Source organism: Lissotriton vulgaris, chromosome 12 (assembly GCF_964263255.1).
Source record: "Lissotriton vulgaris chromosome 12, aLisVul1.2, whole genome shotgun sequence".
Taxonomy (NCBI): Eukaryota; Metazoa; Chordata; class Amphibia; order Caudata; family Salamandridae; genus Lissotriton; species Lissotriton vulgaris.
The window spans coordinates 246132599-246156348 of record NC_141700.1 but is presented as its reverse complement, the minus strand read 5'-3'; the positions used below and the strand labels follow the sequence as shown (position 1 = coordinate 246156348).

Below are 23750 nucleotides of genomic sequence, written 5' to 3'. Positions count from 1 at the left end.
TCAGACACAAAAATAATAAGCATCATTTACCATAGAACTCTACACTCCCAGTATCCAGGTTGGATAATCTTCCTTACTCTACTGCTGTGAGAAAAGCAGCAGGTGTAGGAACATCCAAATACTTATTCAAAACGCCACCAGTTAGATCAACAGCTAAGATAACTTTTGACTCACCAGTCATATATTAATTTGCAATTTCAGAAGTGTTAACATCTATGACTTTATTTTACAAAAGGTATACATACAGTAAAGGGCCGAAAAAATGCGTTGCTGTTCATCAATCAGTTTATATACATGAAGAACAGGCACGTACATCAGCGACAGAAGATGCTATGTTTCTTTGAATAAATATTTTTTGCTGAATAAATTAATGAATTTTAAAATTTCTGGAATGGAGATAGCACGGCAGGCATCATCCAGTAATTTAGGCACACACCTCAAATATAAGCGCATTGAGCCCCTCACGGGTGAGTAGCACGCTTATAATTCCGATTATGCTCATGTCCATTTATGCACGATATCAAATTTGTGTTCGCCTGTATTTTGTTAATTTTGCTATTCTGTTGCGTTACCTAAAAAATTTGTAGGAAGTAATGCTCGGGACACAGGAAGCACACATACAAATGATACATACACTCATTATGTATCCCTTGCATCAAAAGTTCATACAGATTGTGAGTGCTGGAATATATCAGAATTATTTAACCATATTTAAATACATGCTTATACGGCGCTGGGAAGTCTATAACTGAATGCTTTTAAAACTTCATTGAATAATCGTGTGTGAAATAAAGTAAGAGTTATGTAACCGATATCTCCCACTACAAATCTACCTTCCAATTTTAGGTCTCGCTGAACCAATGCGTATGCGTTGTTCAGCGAGAGTATAGTAAGGGACTTTCAAAAATGCTCCTAGTCTACAGGTGGATCGGGCACAGTGCATGTGCGCTGGGCGCGCGCACCATTTGTCCACCTGCAGCCTGGAGCAATTTTGCGGCCGCTTTGATATTCTCAGTGAGCCGTGTGGCCACTGAGAACATCAAAGCGGCTGTTCTCCTGTTACCGATGCTTCAGGGCACTGCTTCTGAAGTCCCAATGAAGATTTTTCACATCACTTCTCCTGTTACCGATGCTTCAGAACACTTTTTTTACGGATATTTCACAAAACTTCTCCTGTCGAAGATGTTTCACGGACCCTGTCCTGTTACATATGTTTCAAAGCACTTCTTGTTATGAAGATATTTCCGAGCACTTCTCCTGCTGATATTTCAGAGCACTTCCTCAGTTACAGATGCTTCAGACCAATTCTCCTACAGGTGTTTCTGTGCATTTCCTGCCTTGAAGACAATTCGGAGCGCTTGTGCTGAAAGTATTTCCAGGCACAGCTGTTAACGTTTTTTCAAAACACTTCCTTTGCTAAATAGTTGTCACACTATTGATGAATTTACTTTGCGTCCCTTCTTCAGCTCACAGTATTTAGCAACATTTCTTAAGCTGAAGCTGTATGAGTGTTGTTCTCCCACTCTAGGCGCTTCGTCAGACATCACGGGCTGAACTTATTTCATAGTAGTTCCAATGGTGAAGAGGTTTTCATGCCCCTTATTGCGCCAAATGCATTTCATGGCAGCCTGTGAGCCTCGGGATCAGACTTCAAAGGAATCCGCTCCCCTTCCTCTCTCCATTTCTGGCTTTGCTCCACGGCTTCAGAGCACTTCTCCTGCCACAGATGCTTCAGAGCACTGCTTCTGAAGTCCCGACAAAGATATTTCACAGTACTTCTCCTGTTACCGATGCTTCGGGGCACTGTTTCTGAAGTCCCGACGAAGATATCTCACAGCACTTCTCCTGTTACCGATGCTTCAGAACACTTTTCTTACGGATATTTCACAACACTTCTCCTGTCGAAGATGTTTCACGGACCCTGTCCTATTACCTATGTTTCAAAGCACTTCTTGTTATGAAGATATTTCAGAGGGGGGCGTGGCTTGGCGCGCAATCGCGGAGGAAGCAAAAGGGTAGAGCTCCGGCTTGAGCTCTCCTTCCACAGGCCAAATATCCACCACAATTCCCAGTAACCGGCAGAAACTGCAAGCGGAGCGCCCTGACGTAGCTCCTCACCTGTCCACCAACTTTGGGGAGGATTGGACACTCCTGGCCGCTCCGGACTCCCCCGGACTCTCCTGGCCGAGCCGCGCGCCGTGTGGTCGGCAGCCGCGACTGCTCGAGGCCGGGGATCGAGCCGCACACTGGGCCTAGAGGCGGGGCCTACGCCGGGAGACGCCTGGGACCTCCTGAGGCGGTGGATCCGAACTCGGGCGGACGGACCTGCGCCCCATGCATCCCGCTGGCCAAAGCATGGAGAGGGGCCCCGAACTGCGACGCCATCGGGGACGGCTGTGGTGGGCTGTGACTGGGGGAGAGACTGCCCTGCGGTGAACTAGGCACCACACTACTGATCTGACTGAGGCCCGGAGCGGGCGGGACACACCATAGCGACGACTCGCCTGGCGTTCACCGACCGGCACACCCGCCGGCGCACAACCAGTGGTGAGTTGTGGGAGAAGCGCCCGAACACCAACCCTTGCTCCTGAAGGCCCTGAGCCCCCTCAGAGGCGACGCTACCGCATCACGCACTGCCTTGCCGGCGGGCACGGCCCCTGGGGACCCCCTACAGACCTGCGATTCTCCCTGGCTGGGCACACCTGAGCCCTGAGGTACTTAACGACCACTGGTGGATATCAACGCTTTAGTGCCCCACGCCGCCGACCCCCGACGCCCGGGAGAGACCCGGGGCGCAGGATTGCCCTACATGCACATGGAGGGCCATGACTGAGGGAGGCGCGATAAACTAGCCAGCGAGACCCTGCGCTGCTGAACGAAGCAGGGGCACACATTGGTGGGGACAGGCTGCGCCGCCCACCTATACCGCGACAGCTGCGAGGCAACGCGCCTGAGGCGTTGCGGCCCTTTTCTAGCCCTGGACACTGGAGCAGGCCGCCCTCTCGCCTTCCCCCCCTCCCCCCTTAAGCTGCCATGGGAACCTCACAGCACGCCAAGCTTGCGGCCCGGCACCGCGGACTACCCTGACAAACGCCCGGGTGCGGAGGCGGGGGAGGGCCGGCGGACGGGGGACACCGTGCAGGGAAGCACAGGTGGGCACCGCCCACGGCGCGACGACCACTTGCACGCAGTGTGCCCGCGCTAAGTGGCTACCCCCGTCTCGCGGATACAACCATAGTACCACTGACGACGCCCTGATACACAGCAGCTGTGCCGGTCTGAGATTGGGGGCGAGGCGGGTTGGCCGCGAAGGGTACACCGGCCAGCCCGGGGACCTCCCGGGGCGACTACACCGCTGAACCCGCGCTGCTTGGACCGCCAACTGAAGCGGCCCCTACTGTTGGGGGCTCTGGCTCATACCACAGGCTGCCTTACTCATCATCCTGCCCATGTCTGGGGGAGTAAAGACAAGAACTGGCACTGGAGGTGCGCAACCAAAGGGGAAAATGGACAGGCTGGTGAAACAGGCGGACGCGGACCAGGTGGCGATGAAACTGGACACTGTACTGGCCGCCATGGAATGACTGGAAGAATCGCTCTAGCTTACCCGCACCTCACTAGAGACCAAAATAGACAGTGTGGCGATTGACATCACTAATCTCTGAGCTGACCACAAGAAGCTGGCGGAACACACTACGCCACTGGGAGGTCCAGTGACAGATCTGGAGCCCTGAGTTAGCCAAATGGACAAACACGTGCGGGATCTCCTGAACAGGGTGGAATTCCTAGAAGACCGCGCCAAGGATGCAGAAGGACGGCACGGAGAAACAACATCCGAGTGGTAGGTGTGCTGGAACGATGGGAGGGGAGGGACCCTACGCAGCACGTGGAGGACTGGCTGAGGACATTGCTGCCGGAAGCCGCCCTGTCTCCGCACTTCGTGGTGGAACGCGCGCACCGAGTGCCGACGAGACCTCTCCCCGCGGGATCCAACCCTAGACCACTGCTTCTCCGTATTTTGAATTACCGCGACCGGGACTCAATCCTGCGCGAGACCAGGAAGCTTGGGGATGTCCAAGCTTCCTGGTCAACGCTAAAGTAATGTTCTTTCCTGACTATACAGACCAGGTACAGCGCCAGAGACACTCCTTCCTCGCTGTAAAGCAAAGGCTGCGACAAGTCGGCCTCAAATATTCCCTCCTTTTCCCAGCCAAGTTATGGGTGGTGGCACAGGACAAAACACACTTCTTCACCAGCCCGGAGGAAACTGAGGCTTGGCTGGATAACGGCATGGAAACAACACCCAGACGGACACCAGGGTCTACCACAGCGGCACGCGCCCGTGGACCGCGGCGGCGCCGCAAGCACAAGCCACCAACAACTCACCTGTCACAAGGGTCAGCAGACCACTTCCCACCCGCAGAACTTGTTCTCCTTGAGCAACAGGACGCTCTCCGCAAGGTAACAGAAATTAGCAGCTCCTTAGCATCACATCCCGCCATGGAGACCAGCCCTCGGGCTTTCCCGAGCGATGACGAAGCTATCTACGGGATACCTGATTCTCAGTAATACATGAAGCAACCGGATGTTACACCACAGACAGCGGATTTGATCAATTGACAAGTGGTACTGGTCTCTGACAGGATATATCCAGCCAGTGTAATTTAGACTTTGAGCCCAGTAGATACTCCTGCTGGATTGCGGACTGGCGCGGGCCCGGGGCGGGGCCCTCGCCGCAGCACACGACTATGGGCACGGAACGCAGTGAGTATTACTTTTTGATACTTCCCCGGCGGCGCAGTGCCCCCGCTGGTGCTGGCCCCTTGCTGCCCCCGCCTGCTGGGCCTTGACTCTTGGCGATCCTGCCATAGACGTGGCCACAGAACCACCCCACCAGCTCGGCAGTGACCCGACCCGAATGGACGTATGCATGAAAAGACGTGCCACAATAGACTAGCAGATTCCCTGCCAGACATTACCTATTTCCTGAGGCCTGGGGAGGGCTGATGCCCTCTCCGTTGACCATCCTGTTCTCACGCCACAGCTGTGCATACCATAAAGCACCCCCCTGAACTGAAAGGTTATTTATCTCACTTGAGAGCAACCAACCTTTTGGTATTTTTTACTGGTTTAGCCCCTTATTGTCTGTTATGTCCTCTAGCCCCCGACCCCTTTGCCTTTTTGAGGAAACAATTCTAGTGTCAATGAAGATGTCTTTGTGGATGAACAGTGGGGGTGCGCGGGGGCCCTGGGAGCGGGCTCCTGGGGTGGGGGATCGGTGGGAGGCGGATGTGGGGATCACCTGATGTGGTAAAATGACTGCTACACATATATGTACCTGGAATGTCAGAGGCATGCACACAACTTCGCGCAGGTATCAAATTTATTCCTACCTCAAGCGTCACCAGGTACAAATTGCACTCCAACAGGAGACACATTTGAATAAGGCGGAAGTACAAACGCTACGCCGTAGCTGACGTGGGCAACTATATGCCACAGAAGACTCTTCCTATGCCCGCGGAGCGCTGCTGTGGGAGAGGCCCGGGACCCCCTTCACGGGCACCTGCCTGTTCACACCTAGAGACTGCAGCCGGCTCTCCTCCTAGACGCCCCTTTCCGCGAATCCCTTTCCATACAAACAGCGCAATATTTTGAAGAAAATACAGGCACGGCGTCCTCCCCCCAGATTGAATGGGACGCCTTTAAGGCTGTGATCAGGGGACACTGCCTGGGCACACAGGGGCATATGCAGAGTCAGCTGGAGAGGGACCTGGCACACATAGAAGCCGACCTACTCCAGCGGGAGCAGGAGGCGATAGGGGGCGCAGATAGACCGCTGCTCACAGCACGCACAGAACATGCGCGATTACTGGAACGGCTATGCCATGTCAATTACGAAGCCCATTCAGCGCGCACACACCACCACAGCGATAAGCCCGGAAAACTGCTGGCATGGCTCATCAAGAAGGAAGATCGCTCAACGCCTGTATCTGCAATATGCACTGACGGAGACGAGGTGGTGTACACGCAAGCTAAAATACACATGGCCTTTACAGGTCACTAACGGGTTTTATATCGCTCCAGGTTTCCGCCGCGGATATAGCGGACTATCTCTCGGGCATACAGCTACCGAGACTGACCGCTGCGCAGCAAGGTGACCTAGGGGCGCCACTTACGCCCGAGGAGCTACGCACTGCCATCTTTGCCCTGTCGAATGGTAAGTCCCCAGGTCCTGACGGGTTACCGGCCGAATATTACAAAACCTATTCGGACACTCTGATCCCTGAGCTGCTAAAAATGTATGCAGCGGCCACTGAGGACTCCTCTCTCCCCCCCACGCTCAATGAGGCTACACTAATTTCCCTCCTAAAACCTGGCAGGGATGGCACACGCAGGGGCTCTTACTGGCCGCTGGCTCTGTTGAACACCGATTACAAAATACTTGCTTCTACCTTAGCTCAGCGCCTGGCTCCCCTTATTTCAACCCTCGTGCACCACGACCAGAACGGTTTCGTACACACACGCAGCACCTCCCACAACATACGTAGACTGTTCAGAGTGCAAACCTATGCCACCCATCAATGGCCCCGGTCGGGATTCCTAGTCTTGGACCTCGAGAAGGCCTTTGACTCTGTCGAGTTGCCTTACATCCGGGCGACGCTGGAGAAGTACGACCTTGGGGACGACTACAGTGACATGGTAGGACTGCTTTATCGAAAGCCTACTGTGCGTGTACGCACAGGCAGGCTGCTGTCTGACGCAATCCGAGTGCGAAGAGGGACTAGGCAGGGTTGGCCCCTGTCCCCGTTGCTATTCTCGATGGCCATGGAACCCCTTGCGGTGCTGCTGAGGGCACGGGGGGAGGAGTGGGGGATCCCGCTGGCGGATGGCCTACACACGGTTTCACTCTACGCGGATGATTTACTCCTGTACATCAGAGACCTGACCCGCATACCGCAGTCCCTGTCTGATATTTTTCAGACCTTTGAGGTCATGTCAGGACTCAAAGTTAACTGGGCCAAATCTGGAGCATATTCCTTTAGCCCGGAAACACGAGAGGGCGATATCCACATCAATGATGGGAGACTCGCCTGGTACCCCACAACGTTTCGATACCTCGGAATACACATTTACAGAGACCCGCAGGACAAACTGGAGGGAACCTGGTCAGAGCTATCTCCTCCCTGCAAGCGCAGGTGACATTTTGGAAGACCCTGCCCCTAAACGTGCCCCGCTGCGTTGCACTAACCAAAATGATAGTCCTGCCGAGACTATTATACTATTATGCCAACATCCCAGTATATGTTCCAACTTGGATATTTCGGGAACTAGAGACATTGCTCCGGAACCTCATTTGGAACACCGGAAGACCCGGTGTAGAATTGACAAAGCTCTACGTACCTATGGCGGCTGGGGGCCTCGTGGTTCCCAACCTGGAACTGTATTACCTGGCAGCCCAGATGCAGTGGGTGACAGGATGGCTGCGTGGCAGGAATCTGGACGATACTGCCACGGACGTCACGATCTGGACCCATGCACAGATATGCACGCCGTTTCACCCCCTGACCAGAGCTCCCTGCCCGATGCAGCTCCATGTGGCTGTAGCTCGCAGGTGTTTCCTGCGTAGCTTGAGAGTAACGCGCGCGGTGAAGCCTTATGCTCCAGCGCTCCCACTAGTAGGCACCCCCAGAGAAGGTGGAGTGGTGACAGAGGCAATGTTGGACAGATGGGTGCAGGCTGGGGTGGAGACACTGGGCTAGTTGTATGCGGATGGCGCCCTACTCCCCTTTGAGGTGCTGGCCAGGGACACAGGCCTACCAGCCGGGCAATTTCTCCTTCACGTGTCCATAACACACACACTTGCGCGCCCTTGGGGAGACATGGCTGAAGAGTTGCAGACACATCACTTTATACAGTACTACTTCCATGTCATGGGCAATGGCACTCACGTCGTCCACTGGCTGACGCAGGCCCTCCTAATGCACACACAACACCCTACCCAACAATTACGAGACAAGTGGGTGGTGGATAGAGGGAGGGCATGGACGGACAAAGAATGGGCAATGGTATTGGCCAGCCCAGTCAATATCCCACACAACTCCCGCTTTAAAATCATACAATTTTAAATACTATACCGCGCATATCTGCCGTGCCGCTATTTATCCCCCCCCTTGGGGAGGGACCTGCCCCTTGCATAGCCTCGATCGCCCCGCACCCCTGCCCCGGAACAGGAAGCTCACGTGCTGAGATCAATTCCGATGCGTGGACAAAATTGAATTATGTTGAAGCCTCTGTAATTAGATCAGGGGCAGCCTGAAGTACATTTCGGGAAGCAGAGCAAAAAGTAATCTGGAACCTGCATAGGGGCAGGGTTTTGATTGTGCTGGGCGGCCGTCTGTGATCAGCCGTTGTACAAGCACGGTTCCTGAGCAAATCGGCGTGCTGGGCGGCCGTCTGTGATTAGCCGTTTTTCCAGCACGATTCCTGATGGAATCGGTGTGTCGATGCGGAGATAAATCCAATCCTACGCTTCGATTTATCTTCGCATCGACACGTCGATTCCATCAGGAATCCTGCTCGAAAAACGGCTAATCACAGACGGCCGCCCAGCACGCCGATTTGCTCAGGAACCGTGCTTGTACAACGGCTGATCACAGACGGACGCCCAGCACAATCAAAACCCTGCCCCTATGCAGGTTCCAGATGACTTTTTGCTCTGCTTCCCGAAATGTACTTCAGGCTGCCCCTGATCTAATTACAGAGGCTTCAACATAATCCAATTTTGTCCACGCATCGGAATTGACCTCAGCACGCCCTAATCTAGACAACCAAGTCCTGATGACGATCCAAACTAATATGGATCGAAGCGCCGTCGACCTAACAGCTCATTAACAGGCGTACTCCTCCTTTGTGGCTCTACATCAAATTGAAAGAACTTTTATAAACTGTGATATCATGTTGTCACACTTTTTTGAGCCACTCACTGTAAATTACTTGCACCTTGCTCACAGTGCGCCGTCCATGCTGTTCACTTCTTCACTTGCGTCGCCACCTTCACCACAGACACTTTTTTAAGCACCAAGGATTATATGGTTGTCACTAATTCATGTTATGCAGTGCTGATTTTAACTGTATAATTTCCGACCATGAACTTGTGTTACAATATAAGATGATTAACTATCTTTTTTCAAAACCAATGAGTACTCTCCTTCTTTCTTTGTGAGTAATGCTGTATGCATGCATAATTAATTGCCTACATATTCTTAAAATCAGGACATTGTCTCTTAATGCACCTAACTTACCCAGTCCTGAATTGGTATATGGGTCCCTCTCCTGTAAACTTTACAAGAAAGTATTTCCAGGCACAGCTGTTAACGTTTTTTCAAAACACTTTGTTTGCTAAATAGTTGTCACACTATTGATGAATTTACTTTACTCCCCTTCTTCAGTTCACAGTATTTCACAACATTTCTTATGCTGTGAAGCTGTATGAGTGTTGTTCTCCCACTTTAGGCGCTTCGTCCGACTTCACACGCTGAACGTATTTCATAGTAGTTCCAATGGTGAAGAGGTTTTCATGCCCCTAATTGCGCCGAATGCATTTCATGGCACGTGACACCTGGGAGCACTTTAAAAAACACTTTTTTTTTATTGGTACAGAAAATTTCTTCAGCAAAAAACTTAGCAAGGACGTAGACTAGGATTATAATCGAGAACAATGGAAATATGCGACAGAGGAGGAGTAAATTGTATGGCAGGGTTGACTAATTATGCGGCAAGAAAAGGTAAGGTATGTAATAATAATATAGCATATTTAGAAGCACCATTACGTCACTACTTTGTCATTTTATACATATTAACACTGTATATGCAAAGGTTTCATCTCGTTAATATCGTTTTGACACCTAAATACATCACTCAGCAACTCAAGGGTAACCTGCATCTTAGGAAAGGCCTTCCACTGTGGACAACAGGCGTGGTAGCGTTTTTAGTAACTTTTTATCTGGTTGAAGTAGAAACATTTTTTTGTTAAATATGCTAATTAAACAGAAAATGACGGATTAAGTGGCAAATGGATTAAATGAATACACGGAAAAAACGGCGGCCTTGGAATCGCATAATTCCAGTGGCCCTGGAGAGTTTGGTATAAACTCAGTGAAGTAGAACAGGTTGAGGGGTTGTGCCCCAATAATGTGTGGGGAAAGGAGTGTGGGGTCCCCATAGAGTCTGCGTATGTGCAATAGGTTTCTTTGAAAAGCTTTTTCTTCAGTATTCTTCTAGGAAGGTGTGTAGACTGTAGGAGCATGCTCTTTGAACCGGGTCCAAACCATTATTTGAAATCAGAGTGCTTCTTCTTTTGAAGACATTTCGTGGCACTTTGTGTGTTGAAGTTATTTTTGGAGCGCTTCTTCTGTCCAGACTGGTTGGGGATACTTCTCATGCGGCATAGCTTTCACGGCATGCCAATTATTTTGTCGACTTTTACTTATGCACGTGGGAATGGAATGTTGAGGGCACACTGTGGGGCAGATTTATTAACAGCTTGTATTGCCCTTACATCATGCAAGGTGACACAATGCAATTCGAGCTATGTAATAGAATTTACGTAGCAGTGCAAAGTCACCTTAGGTGGCTCTGTGTGGTTTAGTAAATCCAGAGTGCCTTGCGTTATTATGGGTTGAACAGTCATTCACAGGATGGAGCATGCTTTCGCAGTGGATCGGATGGCGGTTACGAGCACAACCACGCGCATTGTGCACAGCTTCCATTTGCCACCAGCAATTTAATGCGCGCGCTGCGCTCCGCCTCTGCTGCCACACGCATTCAGCTCACCAGGCTACACACCCCCTCACCCCCCCATATGCATGCTCGCTCGCCAATGTCCCTCCCACCCTTAATTTGATCTCCGCTTTTCTTTTAACTTTCAGCGCGAGGTCTCACAGGCTCCTCTCCGCCCCCTTCCTTTAATGGCCCTCCCTCAGCACAGAGCGCGCATCGCTTGTTACTTAAATCCATTCTCTCCATTCCACTTCACATTCTTTTGAGACACTTCTCTTCACAACCGCCTAACTTCAACGCCCGTCTCCTTACTCTATTCTTTTTACAACCAGTCACTCCCCTTTTCTCCACTACCGCTTTGCTGCTCTCCCTCTCACTTATCTTCGTTTCTCTTCTCTCTCCTCTTGTGAGTGACTACCCCCTCACTGACCCATTAACGTCTCTTCCCTCCCTCAATGGCCCCAGTCTCTGCTTCCAGCTCTGTGCACTCCCCGTCACCAATCTTGTATCCATTCATTGCCTCCCTTCACTTCCATTATCTCTTCTGTTTAGTGGTTCCGTCTGCACTGGCCTCTCACTGCTGTCTCCAACTCTCAGTCCACTCCTTCCTTTCTCCATTCGTAGCGCTCACTTATTCACCCTTTACATCTGCAGCCTTGGCTCTCTCCCGTCCCGCCTTTCCCAGCCCTCCCCTTCTGCCTCTCCACCCACTGCCTTGGCTTTGGCTTTCTCCCCTTCCGCCCTCTCCTGGCTCCCTCCCTGCAGTCCTCGTGTCTCCTCACCCCTCCTTTATCTCTTCCTGCTCCCTTTCTTTCTTGGATGTCCTCCACAAATGTTCAGGTTACGGCCTCAGCGTCTTTCACAGCAGCCTCCCCGTCCAGGGATGGCAAAAGCAGCCATGAAACCATCCAGTTTGAACACTGCAAGGTCCCTGTAATGCAGGACGTGCCCAGGTGCAGTCTTCGCCTGCCCCCTCGCACTGTCTATGCTACATTACCTCCTCACCGCTGTATGGCAGGCCTGCTCTTGGCTTTAGTTAGGGCTCTGTTAGTGTACGTCATCAATGAGCAGGGCACTACCACTACGCGATTCGGGTGCTTATGTGACGGGCGCCACTTGCAGTGTGAGTGTTGACTTTTTTTTATTGTATACCTGGCCCGTTCATCTAGTGCCCCTTTGTTGACCTTTTCTTTTGTTTTATGTATTCCTTCTGCAGTGCAGGGTGACTGAGAGACGGTCAGTAACTTGGCCGAAAAGTTAATCAAAATACAGGTTGGCATTCCAAACCTAACACTTAAATGAAACTTGACCCATGCGCACTTCACAATTACACAAGTATATATATATTATTTTCTAAATGCATCTTGCAGGGAGCGTGTTAAGGTTTTGCAGCATTGATCCACTGGTTGTACAGCTACAGGACCGTGCTGCTATTAATTTTGTCATCTTTGCCCAGCTGGAATTTACTCAAACACTTTTATGCATATTTCTCATAGTCATATATTCCAAATACCGTGAGCTCATCTAGTGAGTCTGGTTAACAGTGTTCGACAGAGTAGAAGTCCAGGATATAAAATACAAACAGATGTACGGCGAAGTCAGTGTGTACTATAAACACGGCACAAAAACAGCACTTAATATTGCACCGCACGGCTCGCACTGTTAATGGGCATCAACCTACACTATTGAAACTTGTTGCTTTTGTTCTATGTCAACCCCCCACACACACAACCCCACACTCACACAACCCACCACACACACAACCCCACACACAACCCCCCCTAACAACCCCCCCACACACGCACAACCCCCCACACACACATACAACCCCACACACACATACAACCCCACACACACAACTACATACACACACAACCACACACACAACCCCAAACACAACACACACAACCAGACACACAGCCACAACCACACACTTGACAACCGCACACACATCTATATATATATCTATCACACTCACTCTATCTATCTATTGCCCTCACTCTATCTATCTGTCGCCCTCACTCTATCTATCTAACGCCCTTTATCTATCTCCCTCACTATCTATCTATCGCCCTCACTCTATCTATCTATCGCCCTCACTCTATCGCCCTCACTCTATCTGTCTATCGCACTCACTTTATCTATCGCCATCACTCTATCGATCGCCTTCACTCTATCTGTCTATCTATCTATCGCCCTCACTCTATCAATCTATCTATCTATCGCCCTCACTCTATCTATCTATCGCCCTCACTCTATCGCATCACTACAGCATCACTCAGGGGCACCACAACATCACTATGCGCTACCACAGCATCACTGAACGCAACAACATCACTCGTCGCCACAACATCACTCAGCGCCACCACACCATCAATCTGTGCAATCATTCAACAACAACTGGTTCAAAATATGTTCTCTCAATGTTTCAAGCTTTTTTTAAAATGTCACAAAAAGATGTTAATATTTCACTTCTGTTCTTGGATTTTCGTCACAATATAATACACTGAACATAATATCACAAAAGTTATTTATAAAAGTTTAAGCTATTACAATAACTTTTATTTATGTATTAATTATTTAAGGAAATTAAAAGCCATTGTTATTTGTAATATCAATACATTTAAGTCACGTAAATACAACACATATTGCATTACAAATGCTATAGGTGTCACATTTGCGAAAGTTATAACTATTGGCATTGTAAAAGACAAAGCTATTAATTACGCTATTTTCAAAATCAACACATAAATAAAAAAAATGTCGTTTACAATACCAATAGCTCAAACTTTCCTCATCCGACCTGTTTTCTAGTGGACGTCAACAAGAGTTTAAGAAAATTACCACATAACAGTTACCCTAATGTAGCTGATTGAAATCGCAAATATTTACTAGAAATCTGCTCTCACAATATTATCAGTGTCAGCATTTTTTAAAGCATAATGTACCGAGCATCATTCGCGGGCCATTCTTGATTTCATCATCAGCAGTGCCTTGTGAAATGTTATTATGCACACTGGCCAGCAGTTAGAGACCGGTCAGCAGAGACGGGCCTGTCAGTAGTGTGAGAACAGTACATCAGGCACTCAAAGACCGCCGAGGTCACCTTCGCCTGTCGAAGGTACCGCCTCTTTGGCTAAAACATTTTCTCTACCTTTCCGTGAGGGCAGGCAAACAAAACAAGCAGATAAACAGGTCCAACTGCCTGCGCCGGTACTTTTCTGTCACTCAGACGCCCTTTTTGAAGCGGACTAGTGACCTCAGAGGGTAACCGCGGCACCGTCGCTACGTCACCCCCAGAACACTTTTAAAATCGTAAAGGAATTCTGGGGACCATCACCGCTGTAGACGGCGCCCAAAAAATGTGTATGAAAAAACATGGAGGGCGGGCTTAGGGCGTCACGTGACTGCACTGCTGCGCTTGCGTCAGGCTGCCTGCGAGCTGGAGAAACGGCTGGGTATCAGTGGTACTGCGAAACGTGGTACATACAGGCTGCTGGATAGCTGGGTTCAAGGCAAAAGAAAAACGTGGTAGCGGGACACCCAAGAGGCACGGGAGCCAATGCTAGGAGGACGTGAACCCAGAGGGAGCACGCGCGAGGTAAGACGCGGCTGTGCACTCACGGTGTGCGCTGTATCACTCCAACGTGGTATGTGCGGAAACCCTTCAGCCCTTTTGTGACTGGAGCGCTGCCGGCTTCAAGGGGGTGGGGAAAGGACTTATCCCGTTTTTGGCTGCAGTCTGTTTCGGAGCCTACTCGTTCCTGTACAGGGCTTGGATATATATTTTCTTATTTTATTTATTTAGTTCATTTTTATAAAGCGCGGACATTACCCGAAGGTGTCAGAGCGCTGTACAATAGAGCTAGTCACGTTACAAGAGAAAAGTGGTACAAAATAGAACATTACAAAGACTAAACAAAATGAAGGGTACACAAACACAACACTTAAAAATACCCATTAGTAATACTTGTAGTCCCATTTTCTATTGACATAATAGGCATTTTACTGTCATGAAGCAAAATAAAGTAAAAACATGTTAACTTAGTTCTCACATAAATCATTTGTCCTAATAGATGTGGTCGCATCGAGATATTAAGTCCACCTTAATCTTGCTTTCTCTCTAGTGACTTTTGATGAGACGAAGTATTTAGTTTTAAACCTACAACTGCCAGTTGTTTGAGTCAATTTCTGGTTTCTTAATCATTTGTGATTTGGCGCTTCCACGTATGCAGAGGCAGGACAAATTGAGATAATTTAATCTGTCAGAATTTCAAGCCAAAAGTCGCTGTCTTTAATTTCATAAATGTGCTCAAAGCCTCGCGAAAATCAATCATCTGCCTACTTTTTGTTAGTGGTATTAAGTTGTTTTTCGTTCAGTGCTCAAATGTGTGGTAAAACAGAGCATGTATCTTAATGTTCACCTTTAATGAACGACTAAATTGCAAGAAATCCCACCACAAAAGGTGTACTAAAGCATCAGTGCTAAATAAATGCACAACCTTTCGTCTGTTGTTGTGTTTCATTAAGTGAAGAAAAATTAATAATAACGCAAACACTAAAATGATGATCGTGTTTACATTGCGCAACAAACTGACTAGAGAGTAGAAACAGACCTATTAATTTGGGAACTACACACAGATGTCAAATAGAGCATTGGATTTTTAGTCTGGGTGCAGTGGCCCGATTTTGGGTGGGGGGTGCCTGTGTACGAGTTCTACTTAGGGAATCCGGGACTGTTTAGAAAATAAAACATCAGAGGATTATTTATTGGTGTGTGTAGTATGTGTGTAGTATGTGTGTATGTATGTGTGTGTAAATAAATGTGAAGGAATTCGGAACTGGATGTTGAACATTTAGGCCGCCGTTTAAACACTGGTATGTGCCAAGAACCAGAATTGATTTTGACGAAAAAACTTTCCGATATTATAGACTACCATATTGCTTCCTCTTTTAGAAATAAAATCCAATTTTGAAACTCTCCAATCATCCCGGTAAAATCATGTACGTTTTGTTTGTGAATTAAATAAAACATTTCACAGTTTGTACATTCACAGTTTGTACATTTGTTTGATTTGTGCTTGTGTATGTGTGTTTTTTTTTGTTTTTGGTATTGCTTTGTGGCTGAAAGTGTAAAAACTGCTTAGGCTGGTCTTCCTTGCTTCCACTAGTTATTCAGTGGTGGTCCACATTAGTCATTAGGTTAAGAACTACAGGTGGGGGCGTGGCCAAGCATGCCATCATGTAGACGCTCTTTAATCAGCTTCCTCACCTGGGCCGCTCTTTTGGCGATCCTCTGAGTTGATGGGTATTGTTAGAGGACACTGGCTCGTCCCTTGGCCCCTGCTATGCCTGCGGAACAAAGTTGAACCGGGGAGGGGGTGGGAAGTGGTCTGAACGCCAAAGATGGCAGACGCAACACTCCGCTAGCTAGCCCACCCTCCTCCATCCTAATCCGGCAGCAGGCCACTGTTTTAGTTATCCCGATGGGGGGTGACCGTGAGGAGACATCGCATGGACCCCCGGCTGGCGTTCGGCCGTGAAAAATGGGGCACATACAATCTGCCCTATGGTGCTGCCTGCTTGTCAATAGGGGGGGCTGTCATCAGCGATGACCTAGAGGAGGCTCAGACAGTCAGGCGTGGGCCCCCTACGAAGAGCGGATTTTGTTCTGCCTGTGGCCACGAAGACCCGTGGTGCAGCTGAGAGAAGCGGAGGAAGAGGGAAGTCTAGTGACGGTGGAGCTGCCGGCGACACCATTCAATAGCGGGGTGAGTCCCATCCTGGCATGAAAAAGAGAGGCAGTAGTTGGGGCAGCCCCTTTAGTGCAGTTAAGCGCAGCTGGGAGAGGGAGCCACCGACCCCTGGTGCCATCTTCCTAGCCAGGAACATCCAGCAGAGACCCTGGGAGACAACGGTCCAGAGGGGTGGAGCAGTGGGAGTCATCACCCAGCAGAGGTGCTCTGCCGGTAAGAACACTGAGGACTGGCAGAGGAACGGTCTGTCGGAAACACAACAGGCTGTACATAAAGCTGATTTATTAATGTATTTTTGTAATTTGAAAAATAAATATTTATTTAAATTGTATTTTTCTCCAATATTCCCAAAGTAGTAGTCATACACAGACTTTCATCGGCCCACAGACCCAGGTAAAGAACCGGTGCGCTATTTGGCATCTGTGTGAAGTTTCCAAATTAACACCTTGCGTGCTGCCGTCGGCCGTTGAACGTCGCGCGCACTACCTTCCTAGTGCTGCGCACGTTCAACGGCCGACGCGGCCCTGCCTGCGCAAGGTAACGCCCACTCCGCGGCGGAATTACCGCTGCGGTTAACGGGTTAGTAAGTCTGTTTCTACACTCAACAATATATATGAACGTATTTACTCATTGTAATGGGTAAAATAAATAAAACAGACCCATAAGCATATAACCAAATAACTTGTATGTAAACTCTGCAGTGACATATACATTTTCAACATAATATATATAATATATACACTATAAGTAATATATACATTTAAGGAGACCCATAAGAATATCTATAGATTTTATACCATTTGTAGTATATATATTTGTACAAAGAAACACCACTTATCTAAATACATACATCAAATGTTACATGTTTACATGCACAGGCATATTGTGTATTTGTGTTTTGAGTATGGTTGTTATATAGGTAAGAACCAACTCTTGAGTAGACTTCTGAAGATAAGATAGTTATCAGTGGAGCTTATGTTTTAGAGGTAATAATTCCATACTTTGGCTGCTTGAACCGAGAAAGGTGTACCACTGTGTTTTTGTATCCTTGGAATGCTGAGTTTTTTAGTTAACGTAGCAATCTGAAGCAGAGGTTCCTTTGTTGTGTGTATTTGGTGATATTAATCCTAATGAAAAATGGTCCTGTTCCATGCATTGCTTTTCAGGTGATAGAAACCGCTTCGGCTTAACGATGGATTTTCTGGCAACCAGTAAGTAATGTAGGGCCCTCGAGGCAGGGGAGATGTGGAATTGTGGCTTTACATGTAGGAGTAGTGTGGCAGCAGAGTTCTGAATTTGTTGTAGTATTTTCATGGTTGCTAAAGATGAACCATGGTAGAGGCCATTTACATAATCAAGTGTAGAAAGTACAAGAGAGATGGTGGCTTGGACCTTGTGTTGAAATTCTAGGTGGGGGAAGATATGTTGCAGAGTCTTCATAGTTACGAAGCTTGATCTTGCTAACTTATCCAGTTGGGCATTCCACAAAACAGCTTCAACAGTCTCTTAAACACTCAGCTTAGGGGTGTTTTTGCCTTTTTAGATTCTCTAGTGGAGTTAATGAGATTTGCCTTCTAGTAGTCTTAGTACAGGTTAGGGGAAAAAGAAAAGATATTAAAACAAACCTGCAGTTTTAAAGTAAAATTTCACTGCACAGAGTGTGTGCTCATACCACCGTTGCTTTGCTAATTCTTTAGGCTGTTCACGCCACACATAAGCTGGCACTACAAAATAAAGGTGTCTTCCTTGAACTTCCCTCCACAAATTTAAGGGTGTGAGCAGGTATTAGGGGAGGCCAAGGGCCTGTTCAGGTGCCCTGTGAGTCAAGCATTAAAGCAGAAACTGGTGTGCAGGGAGCTGCTCCTGAGCACACAATGTCCTTGGATACAGACAGGTCCGATACATACTATGCGGTTCCTGCTCAAACCTGCAGGTTGGTACAGTGCCACCCAACCCGAGCTAGAAAGTGACAAAGTATTTTGCTATTTTCGCTACATAAGTTTTAAATGGTATAAGGCTGGGGTGCTAACATTTGGCTTTTGTCATTTTTCACCTCGACATGGATGGCCCTAGCTGATCCTATGTTTAAAGACCTTGGAGTGGGTGATTACCCACCTCAAGGAATAATTACAATCCTTATCAGGTTTCACCCTCAAAGTTACTAACTAAACCTGAGCTCAACCCTCTGGTAGCTTTGGCACAGAGCAGACAGGCTCAACTTAGGGTGTCGTGTAAAGTATTTAAGCAGTAGCAAAACTGTAATAAAGTCAGAATGCAAAATAATAAAAAATCCCAAACCAAATTAGAAAAATAGAGTAAATTGTAATAAACACATTAAGGGGAATCAGAGATAAGCATTTTAAAAGTTTTAAGTTGAAATAGCCCCAAAAAACACAAAGATAGTCAATGGTTGGGGCACCCTGGGACCTAGGTAACATTAATTTCCTACATGTTCCACTTTTAAATACCATGCACCCTACCTTGTGGGCTGCAAGGTAAGTACAACCCCTTTTGGCTCTGATAGTTCAAACACATTTTTTAATTGTTTGATAGATCCTTCCCATGTGACATTTTGTGGATTATGGTGGATTATGGTGACCAGAGGATATAAGTATTCATTTTGCCTCTGGAATTTGACATCTAGGTCAATTCATGTTTGAATACTGTAATACGCGATTGTGAATTAGAGACCTGGTCAGGCTGCACACAGAGATGATTTCATAAAATCCCTAGATATGATGGAGTATTGTGAAATCAGGCTTATGAGATGCACTATGCAGCAATACTCCCTCTCCCAAGATGGCAGTCTGTAGTTAGCGTTCTATTGCTTCAGTGTCGAGGGGGAAAGGTAACTCGGCAGCATCTGCTTTGTCTTCCTTCTAGTCTACACATTGAGAATTGTGGCATAGCTGATGTTTTTACCCCTCGTGAGTTTCCCTTTTGATACACTTTTGATACACTTCTTTCTGGTGGACCACCGTTTGACAATATAACTCATATGGTATATATTTTGCTTGTCACTATTAGGATGACGTTTTTGAACAGACTACTGCCTAAATTCGGGAACTTATTTCAGGACTCTCCGCCACTGTGGATTTTAGTCATCAGTGATTATTTAGGAATTGAGTAAGTAAAACGTTATGATTTTAACATGGGTCAGTCGATATTGAGTGATGGCATACACAGGAGGGTTATGGTTTCTAAAGTGATTGTTTCAACAGGAAGCACCTGACATTGCTTGAGTAGTTGTAGAGTTACACTACCTCTCTGTTTTTATTTGGTTATTACTCACCTTGCCTAGGGGGTTCCGAAATGGTTGTGTGAGCCAACTAACTATCCCTTGGTTATGTTATGTTATGTTATGTTAAAAACGCTTATATAGCGCATGGCTACCCCAGCAACAGGGCGTCCCAGCGCTTGCAGACGGTTAGAGACAAAACAACTAGGCGTGGATAAACGTGTGGCAGTACCAGTGGGCCTTAAGTAGGCGGAAACAGCCATGTTTTAATTAGCTTTCTAAATGACAGGTAATTGTTAGTGGCACGCATCTCCAGGGGGATTGAGTTCCACAGTTTCGGAGCCAGATACCTGAAGGAACGGCCACCTGCTCTACTCCTTCTGATTTTGATGGTACAGGCGAGGTGGAGGTCCGCTGAGCGGAGAGCGCGTGTGGGAACATAGGAGGAACACAAACCCTGCAGGATCGGAGGGCCAGAGCGATGGAGGATTTTATGAACTAGGCATAGCGCCTTGAACTGAATGCGCTGTATCACCGGAAGCCAGTGTAAACGCCGCAGAATTGGAGACACATGGCAGTGTTTGGGTAGAGCAAACAGAATACGGGCAGCTGCATTTTGGGCCCTTTGGAGTCTGTTGATAGCTGTCCGATTAGAACCTAACATTAGGACGTTACAATAGTCTATATGTGATAAAACAAGGGCTTGGACTATTGTCTGACGTACCGATGGGTCGAAAAAGCCCAAGATGGGCTTTAGCGACCGGAGGCGACCATAACACACGCCAGCCACTCTTTTTGCGTGTGACTCTAGGGTGAGGGAGTTGTCCATAGTCACACCCAGGTTCTTTACTTCCAACTTAGGGGTGGGGGAAGAACCTAAGGTGGAGGGCCACCAGTGTTCATCCCACTTGTGAGTTTCCTTACCAATCAACAGAACCTCCGTTTTCGATGAATTTAACTGCAAGCAGTTCGCATTCATCCAACTAGAGATGGCCAACATATCGTCTTGAAACTTGGCTTGGTCTGTTTTGGTGTCCTTGGAAAAGGAAAAAATGAGTTGTGTATCGTCCGCGTAAGAAGTTAATTTGATCTTACGTTCTCTGGCCAATACTGCCAGAGGGCGGACGTATACGTTGAATAATGTGGGGCTGAGGGCAGACCCCTGCGGAACACCGCAGCTCAATGGAAACCTGTTGGACGAGAACGGTGGGGCATGGACCTGAAAGGAACGGTCTGATAGAAAGGACGCGAACCAATCCAGGGCTCCACCTCTGACTCCGATCTCCCATAGTCTTCTGAGTAAAATCCTATGGGAGACCGTGTCAAACGCTGCGCTCAGATCCAACAGGACAAGAGCCGACGTGCCACCCAGATCTTTTGTCGCCCTCAGATGTTCAGTCACGGCCAGCAGGGCGGATTCCGTGCTGTGGTTAGGCCGGAACCCGTTTTGTGACTCATCTAAAATCCTATTACTCTCCAAATAATTATGCATTGAGTTTAACTAGGACTGCATGCATATTGGTGATGCACTCATATTGTTGATAAGTCTTCTCGCAGTATTCAGAATTGGGAGCAAAGCAGCCCATTCTTCTGTTTGCTGCTCTTAGCTAGGCTGGATAGGGGTGTGGAATTCCTGTAGCCCAACGCCCAGGACATATTGTTTGGGGTCAAGGGCAACAAGTTTTCATGTTTATTTTGTCCTTGTGATACATAGGCACAACCCCCAGCAGCACAAACCCTCTGGCTACCAGCTTACAATATGACTATAGATCAGGAAAGGGAATTGTATGACGTGAAGGTAATATTTGTGTCCATATGTTCATGCTGTTCAAACTTGTATTCATGGTTCATTAGTACAAAGCCTCTATTATTTGGATGAGCACTCTAAGGAAATGGAAGGTCAGATGGAACTACCAACAGTGATTTCAGTATAAAAATGTGTACACACGTTCGCAAAGTTTTAACAATATGAGGTTTTGTATAATGATTCCAGGATGCTCTCTGATAAGATGCAAATGTCTTCAAAAGCTTTTTTTTATTATTTTTTTATTGACATTTTGATTAGTTACACAACATTACAACAACATAACCAGCCAGCCAGTTGTTACAACAATCATGAGCCATGGTGTAGACATATATCCTATAGTAAATGCAGATACATAATAGATGGTCACGTTCCGCCAGCAATAAAGGAAAACACATATAGGCAACATGCTTGAAGTATCGAGGGACTCCTGATACCTAAACGAAAGCAAAAAGCATACAGAAATGGGCAGATCAAAAGCGTCAGTTAACTACCACTAGTGACATAACATCTTTTATCCATTCCTTCATTTATCACCTCCAACCTCAGCAGTACAGAGATAAAGGCCTACCATTCGATGTGCAGAAAGTTAAGTACCCTCCCATCCACTCCGGGGGATGTTCAGCTTTGGGGAGTTTGGTGTCAGCAGTGTCCGTCTGCATCTGGACCCACTGCAGGAAGGGCTCCCAAATGTCCAGAGGGCGGGAAGCGAGCGGCATGAGCTCCCAGAATGTTACCAATTGTGTGTGGCCATACCCTACATCAGCCAGCCAGCCTTTGATCGAGGGCGCCCTCCTCCTGTCCCAGCGCAACGCCACACGTCTTTTAGCAAATAAAAAGGGTAAACCATGCAGTTTAAGTGTTTTGGGTGGAGTATTTTTGACATATTCCAATATGCCCTTTTCCGGGGACGGGGCATCCGATCTGTTAACAATCTGTTTCACAGAGACAAAAATTCTAGACCAGTAGTCTGCAAGTGCCGGGCATGCCCAGGCCACATGTAAGCAAGCATTTACAATGCAATGGTCTCGCCATTCTTAAAGTTAGAGCTATTGGCATTGCTCATGACATTATTTTTATTTATGTTTTTTGTTTTTAAAACATAAATAAATGGCATTGTAATTTACAATGCCAATCGATTAATTGCTCGCAAATGCGAGACCTATTGCATTTGCACCCACACAGAGCCATACTCACAAAGCCAGCCACACACACATACAGAGCCACCCACACAGTCATTCACATAGAGCCAACCACACAGAGCCACCCACACACACACACACAGAGCCACCCACCCACACACACAGCCACCCACCCACACACAGAGCCACCCACCCACACAGAGCCACAGCCACCCACACACCCTGTAGTTCTTAACCAAATGACTAATGTGGACCACCACTGAATAACTAGTGGAAGCAAGGAAAACCAGCCTAAGCATTTTTTACACTTTCAGACACAAAGCAATACCAAAAACAAAAAAAACAAAAAACACACATACACAACAAGCACAAATCAAACAAATGTACAAACTGTGAATGTACAAACTGTGAAATGTTTTATTTAATTCACAAACAAAACGTACACAAAAATGGAAATGTTCATGATTTTACTGGGATGATTGGAGCGTTTCAAAATTGGATTTTATTTCTAAAAGAGGAAGCAATATGGTAGTCTATAATATCGAACAGTTTTTTCATCAAAATCAATTCTGGTTCTTGGCACATACCAGTGTTTAAACGGCGGCCACCAATCGTCCATATTAGATGCGGTTTGCTGTACTGGGCTTATACAAGTCAAAGGATTCATCTAAATGTTCAACATCCAGTTCCGAATTCCTTCACATTTATTTACACACACATACATACATACATACATACATACACACATACTACACACACCAATAATCCTCTGATGTTTTATTTTCTAAATAGTCTCGGATTCCCTAAGTAGAACTCGTACACAGACACCCCCCACCCAAAATCGGGCCACTGCACCCAGACTAAAGATCCAATGCTCTATTTGACATCTGTGTGTAGTTCCCAAATTAATAGGTCTGTTTCTACTCTCTAGTCAGTTTGTTGCGCAATGTAAACGCGATCATAATTTTAGTGTTTGCGTTATTATAAATTTTTCTTCACTTAATGAAACACAACAACAGACGAAAGGTTGT

The 23750-nt window shown here is 47.4% G+C and overlaps 1 protein-coding gene and 1 long non-coding RNA gene across 2 annotated transcripts in view; one reads left to right on the top strand and one right to left on the bottom strand.

Moving 5' to 3' along the window:
- Positions 1-13994, bottom strand: part of LOC147673870 (uncharacterized) — a 43164-nt gene extending 29170 nt beyond the window's left edge. Inside the window, exon 1 of the long non-coding RNA XR_015302521.1 lies at positions 13934-13994. This is a non-coding gene — a long non-coding RNA (uncharacterized LOC147673870). The remainder of the gene's footprint in view (positions 1-13933) is intronic.
- Positions 13995-14207: 213 nt separating this feature from the next.
- Positions 14208-23750, top strand: part of SLC7A6 (solute carrier family 7 member 6) — a 374495-nt gene continuing 364952 nt past the window's right edge. Inside the window, exon 1 of the mRNA XM_086947751.1 lies at positions 14208-14380. The gene's annotated coding sequence lies outside the window, so the exon portion shown is untranslated. The remainder of the gene's footprint in view (positions 14381-23750) is intronic.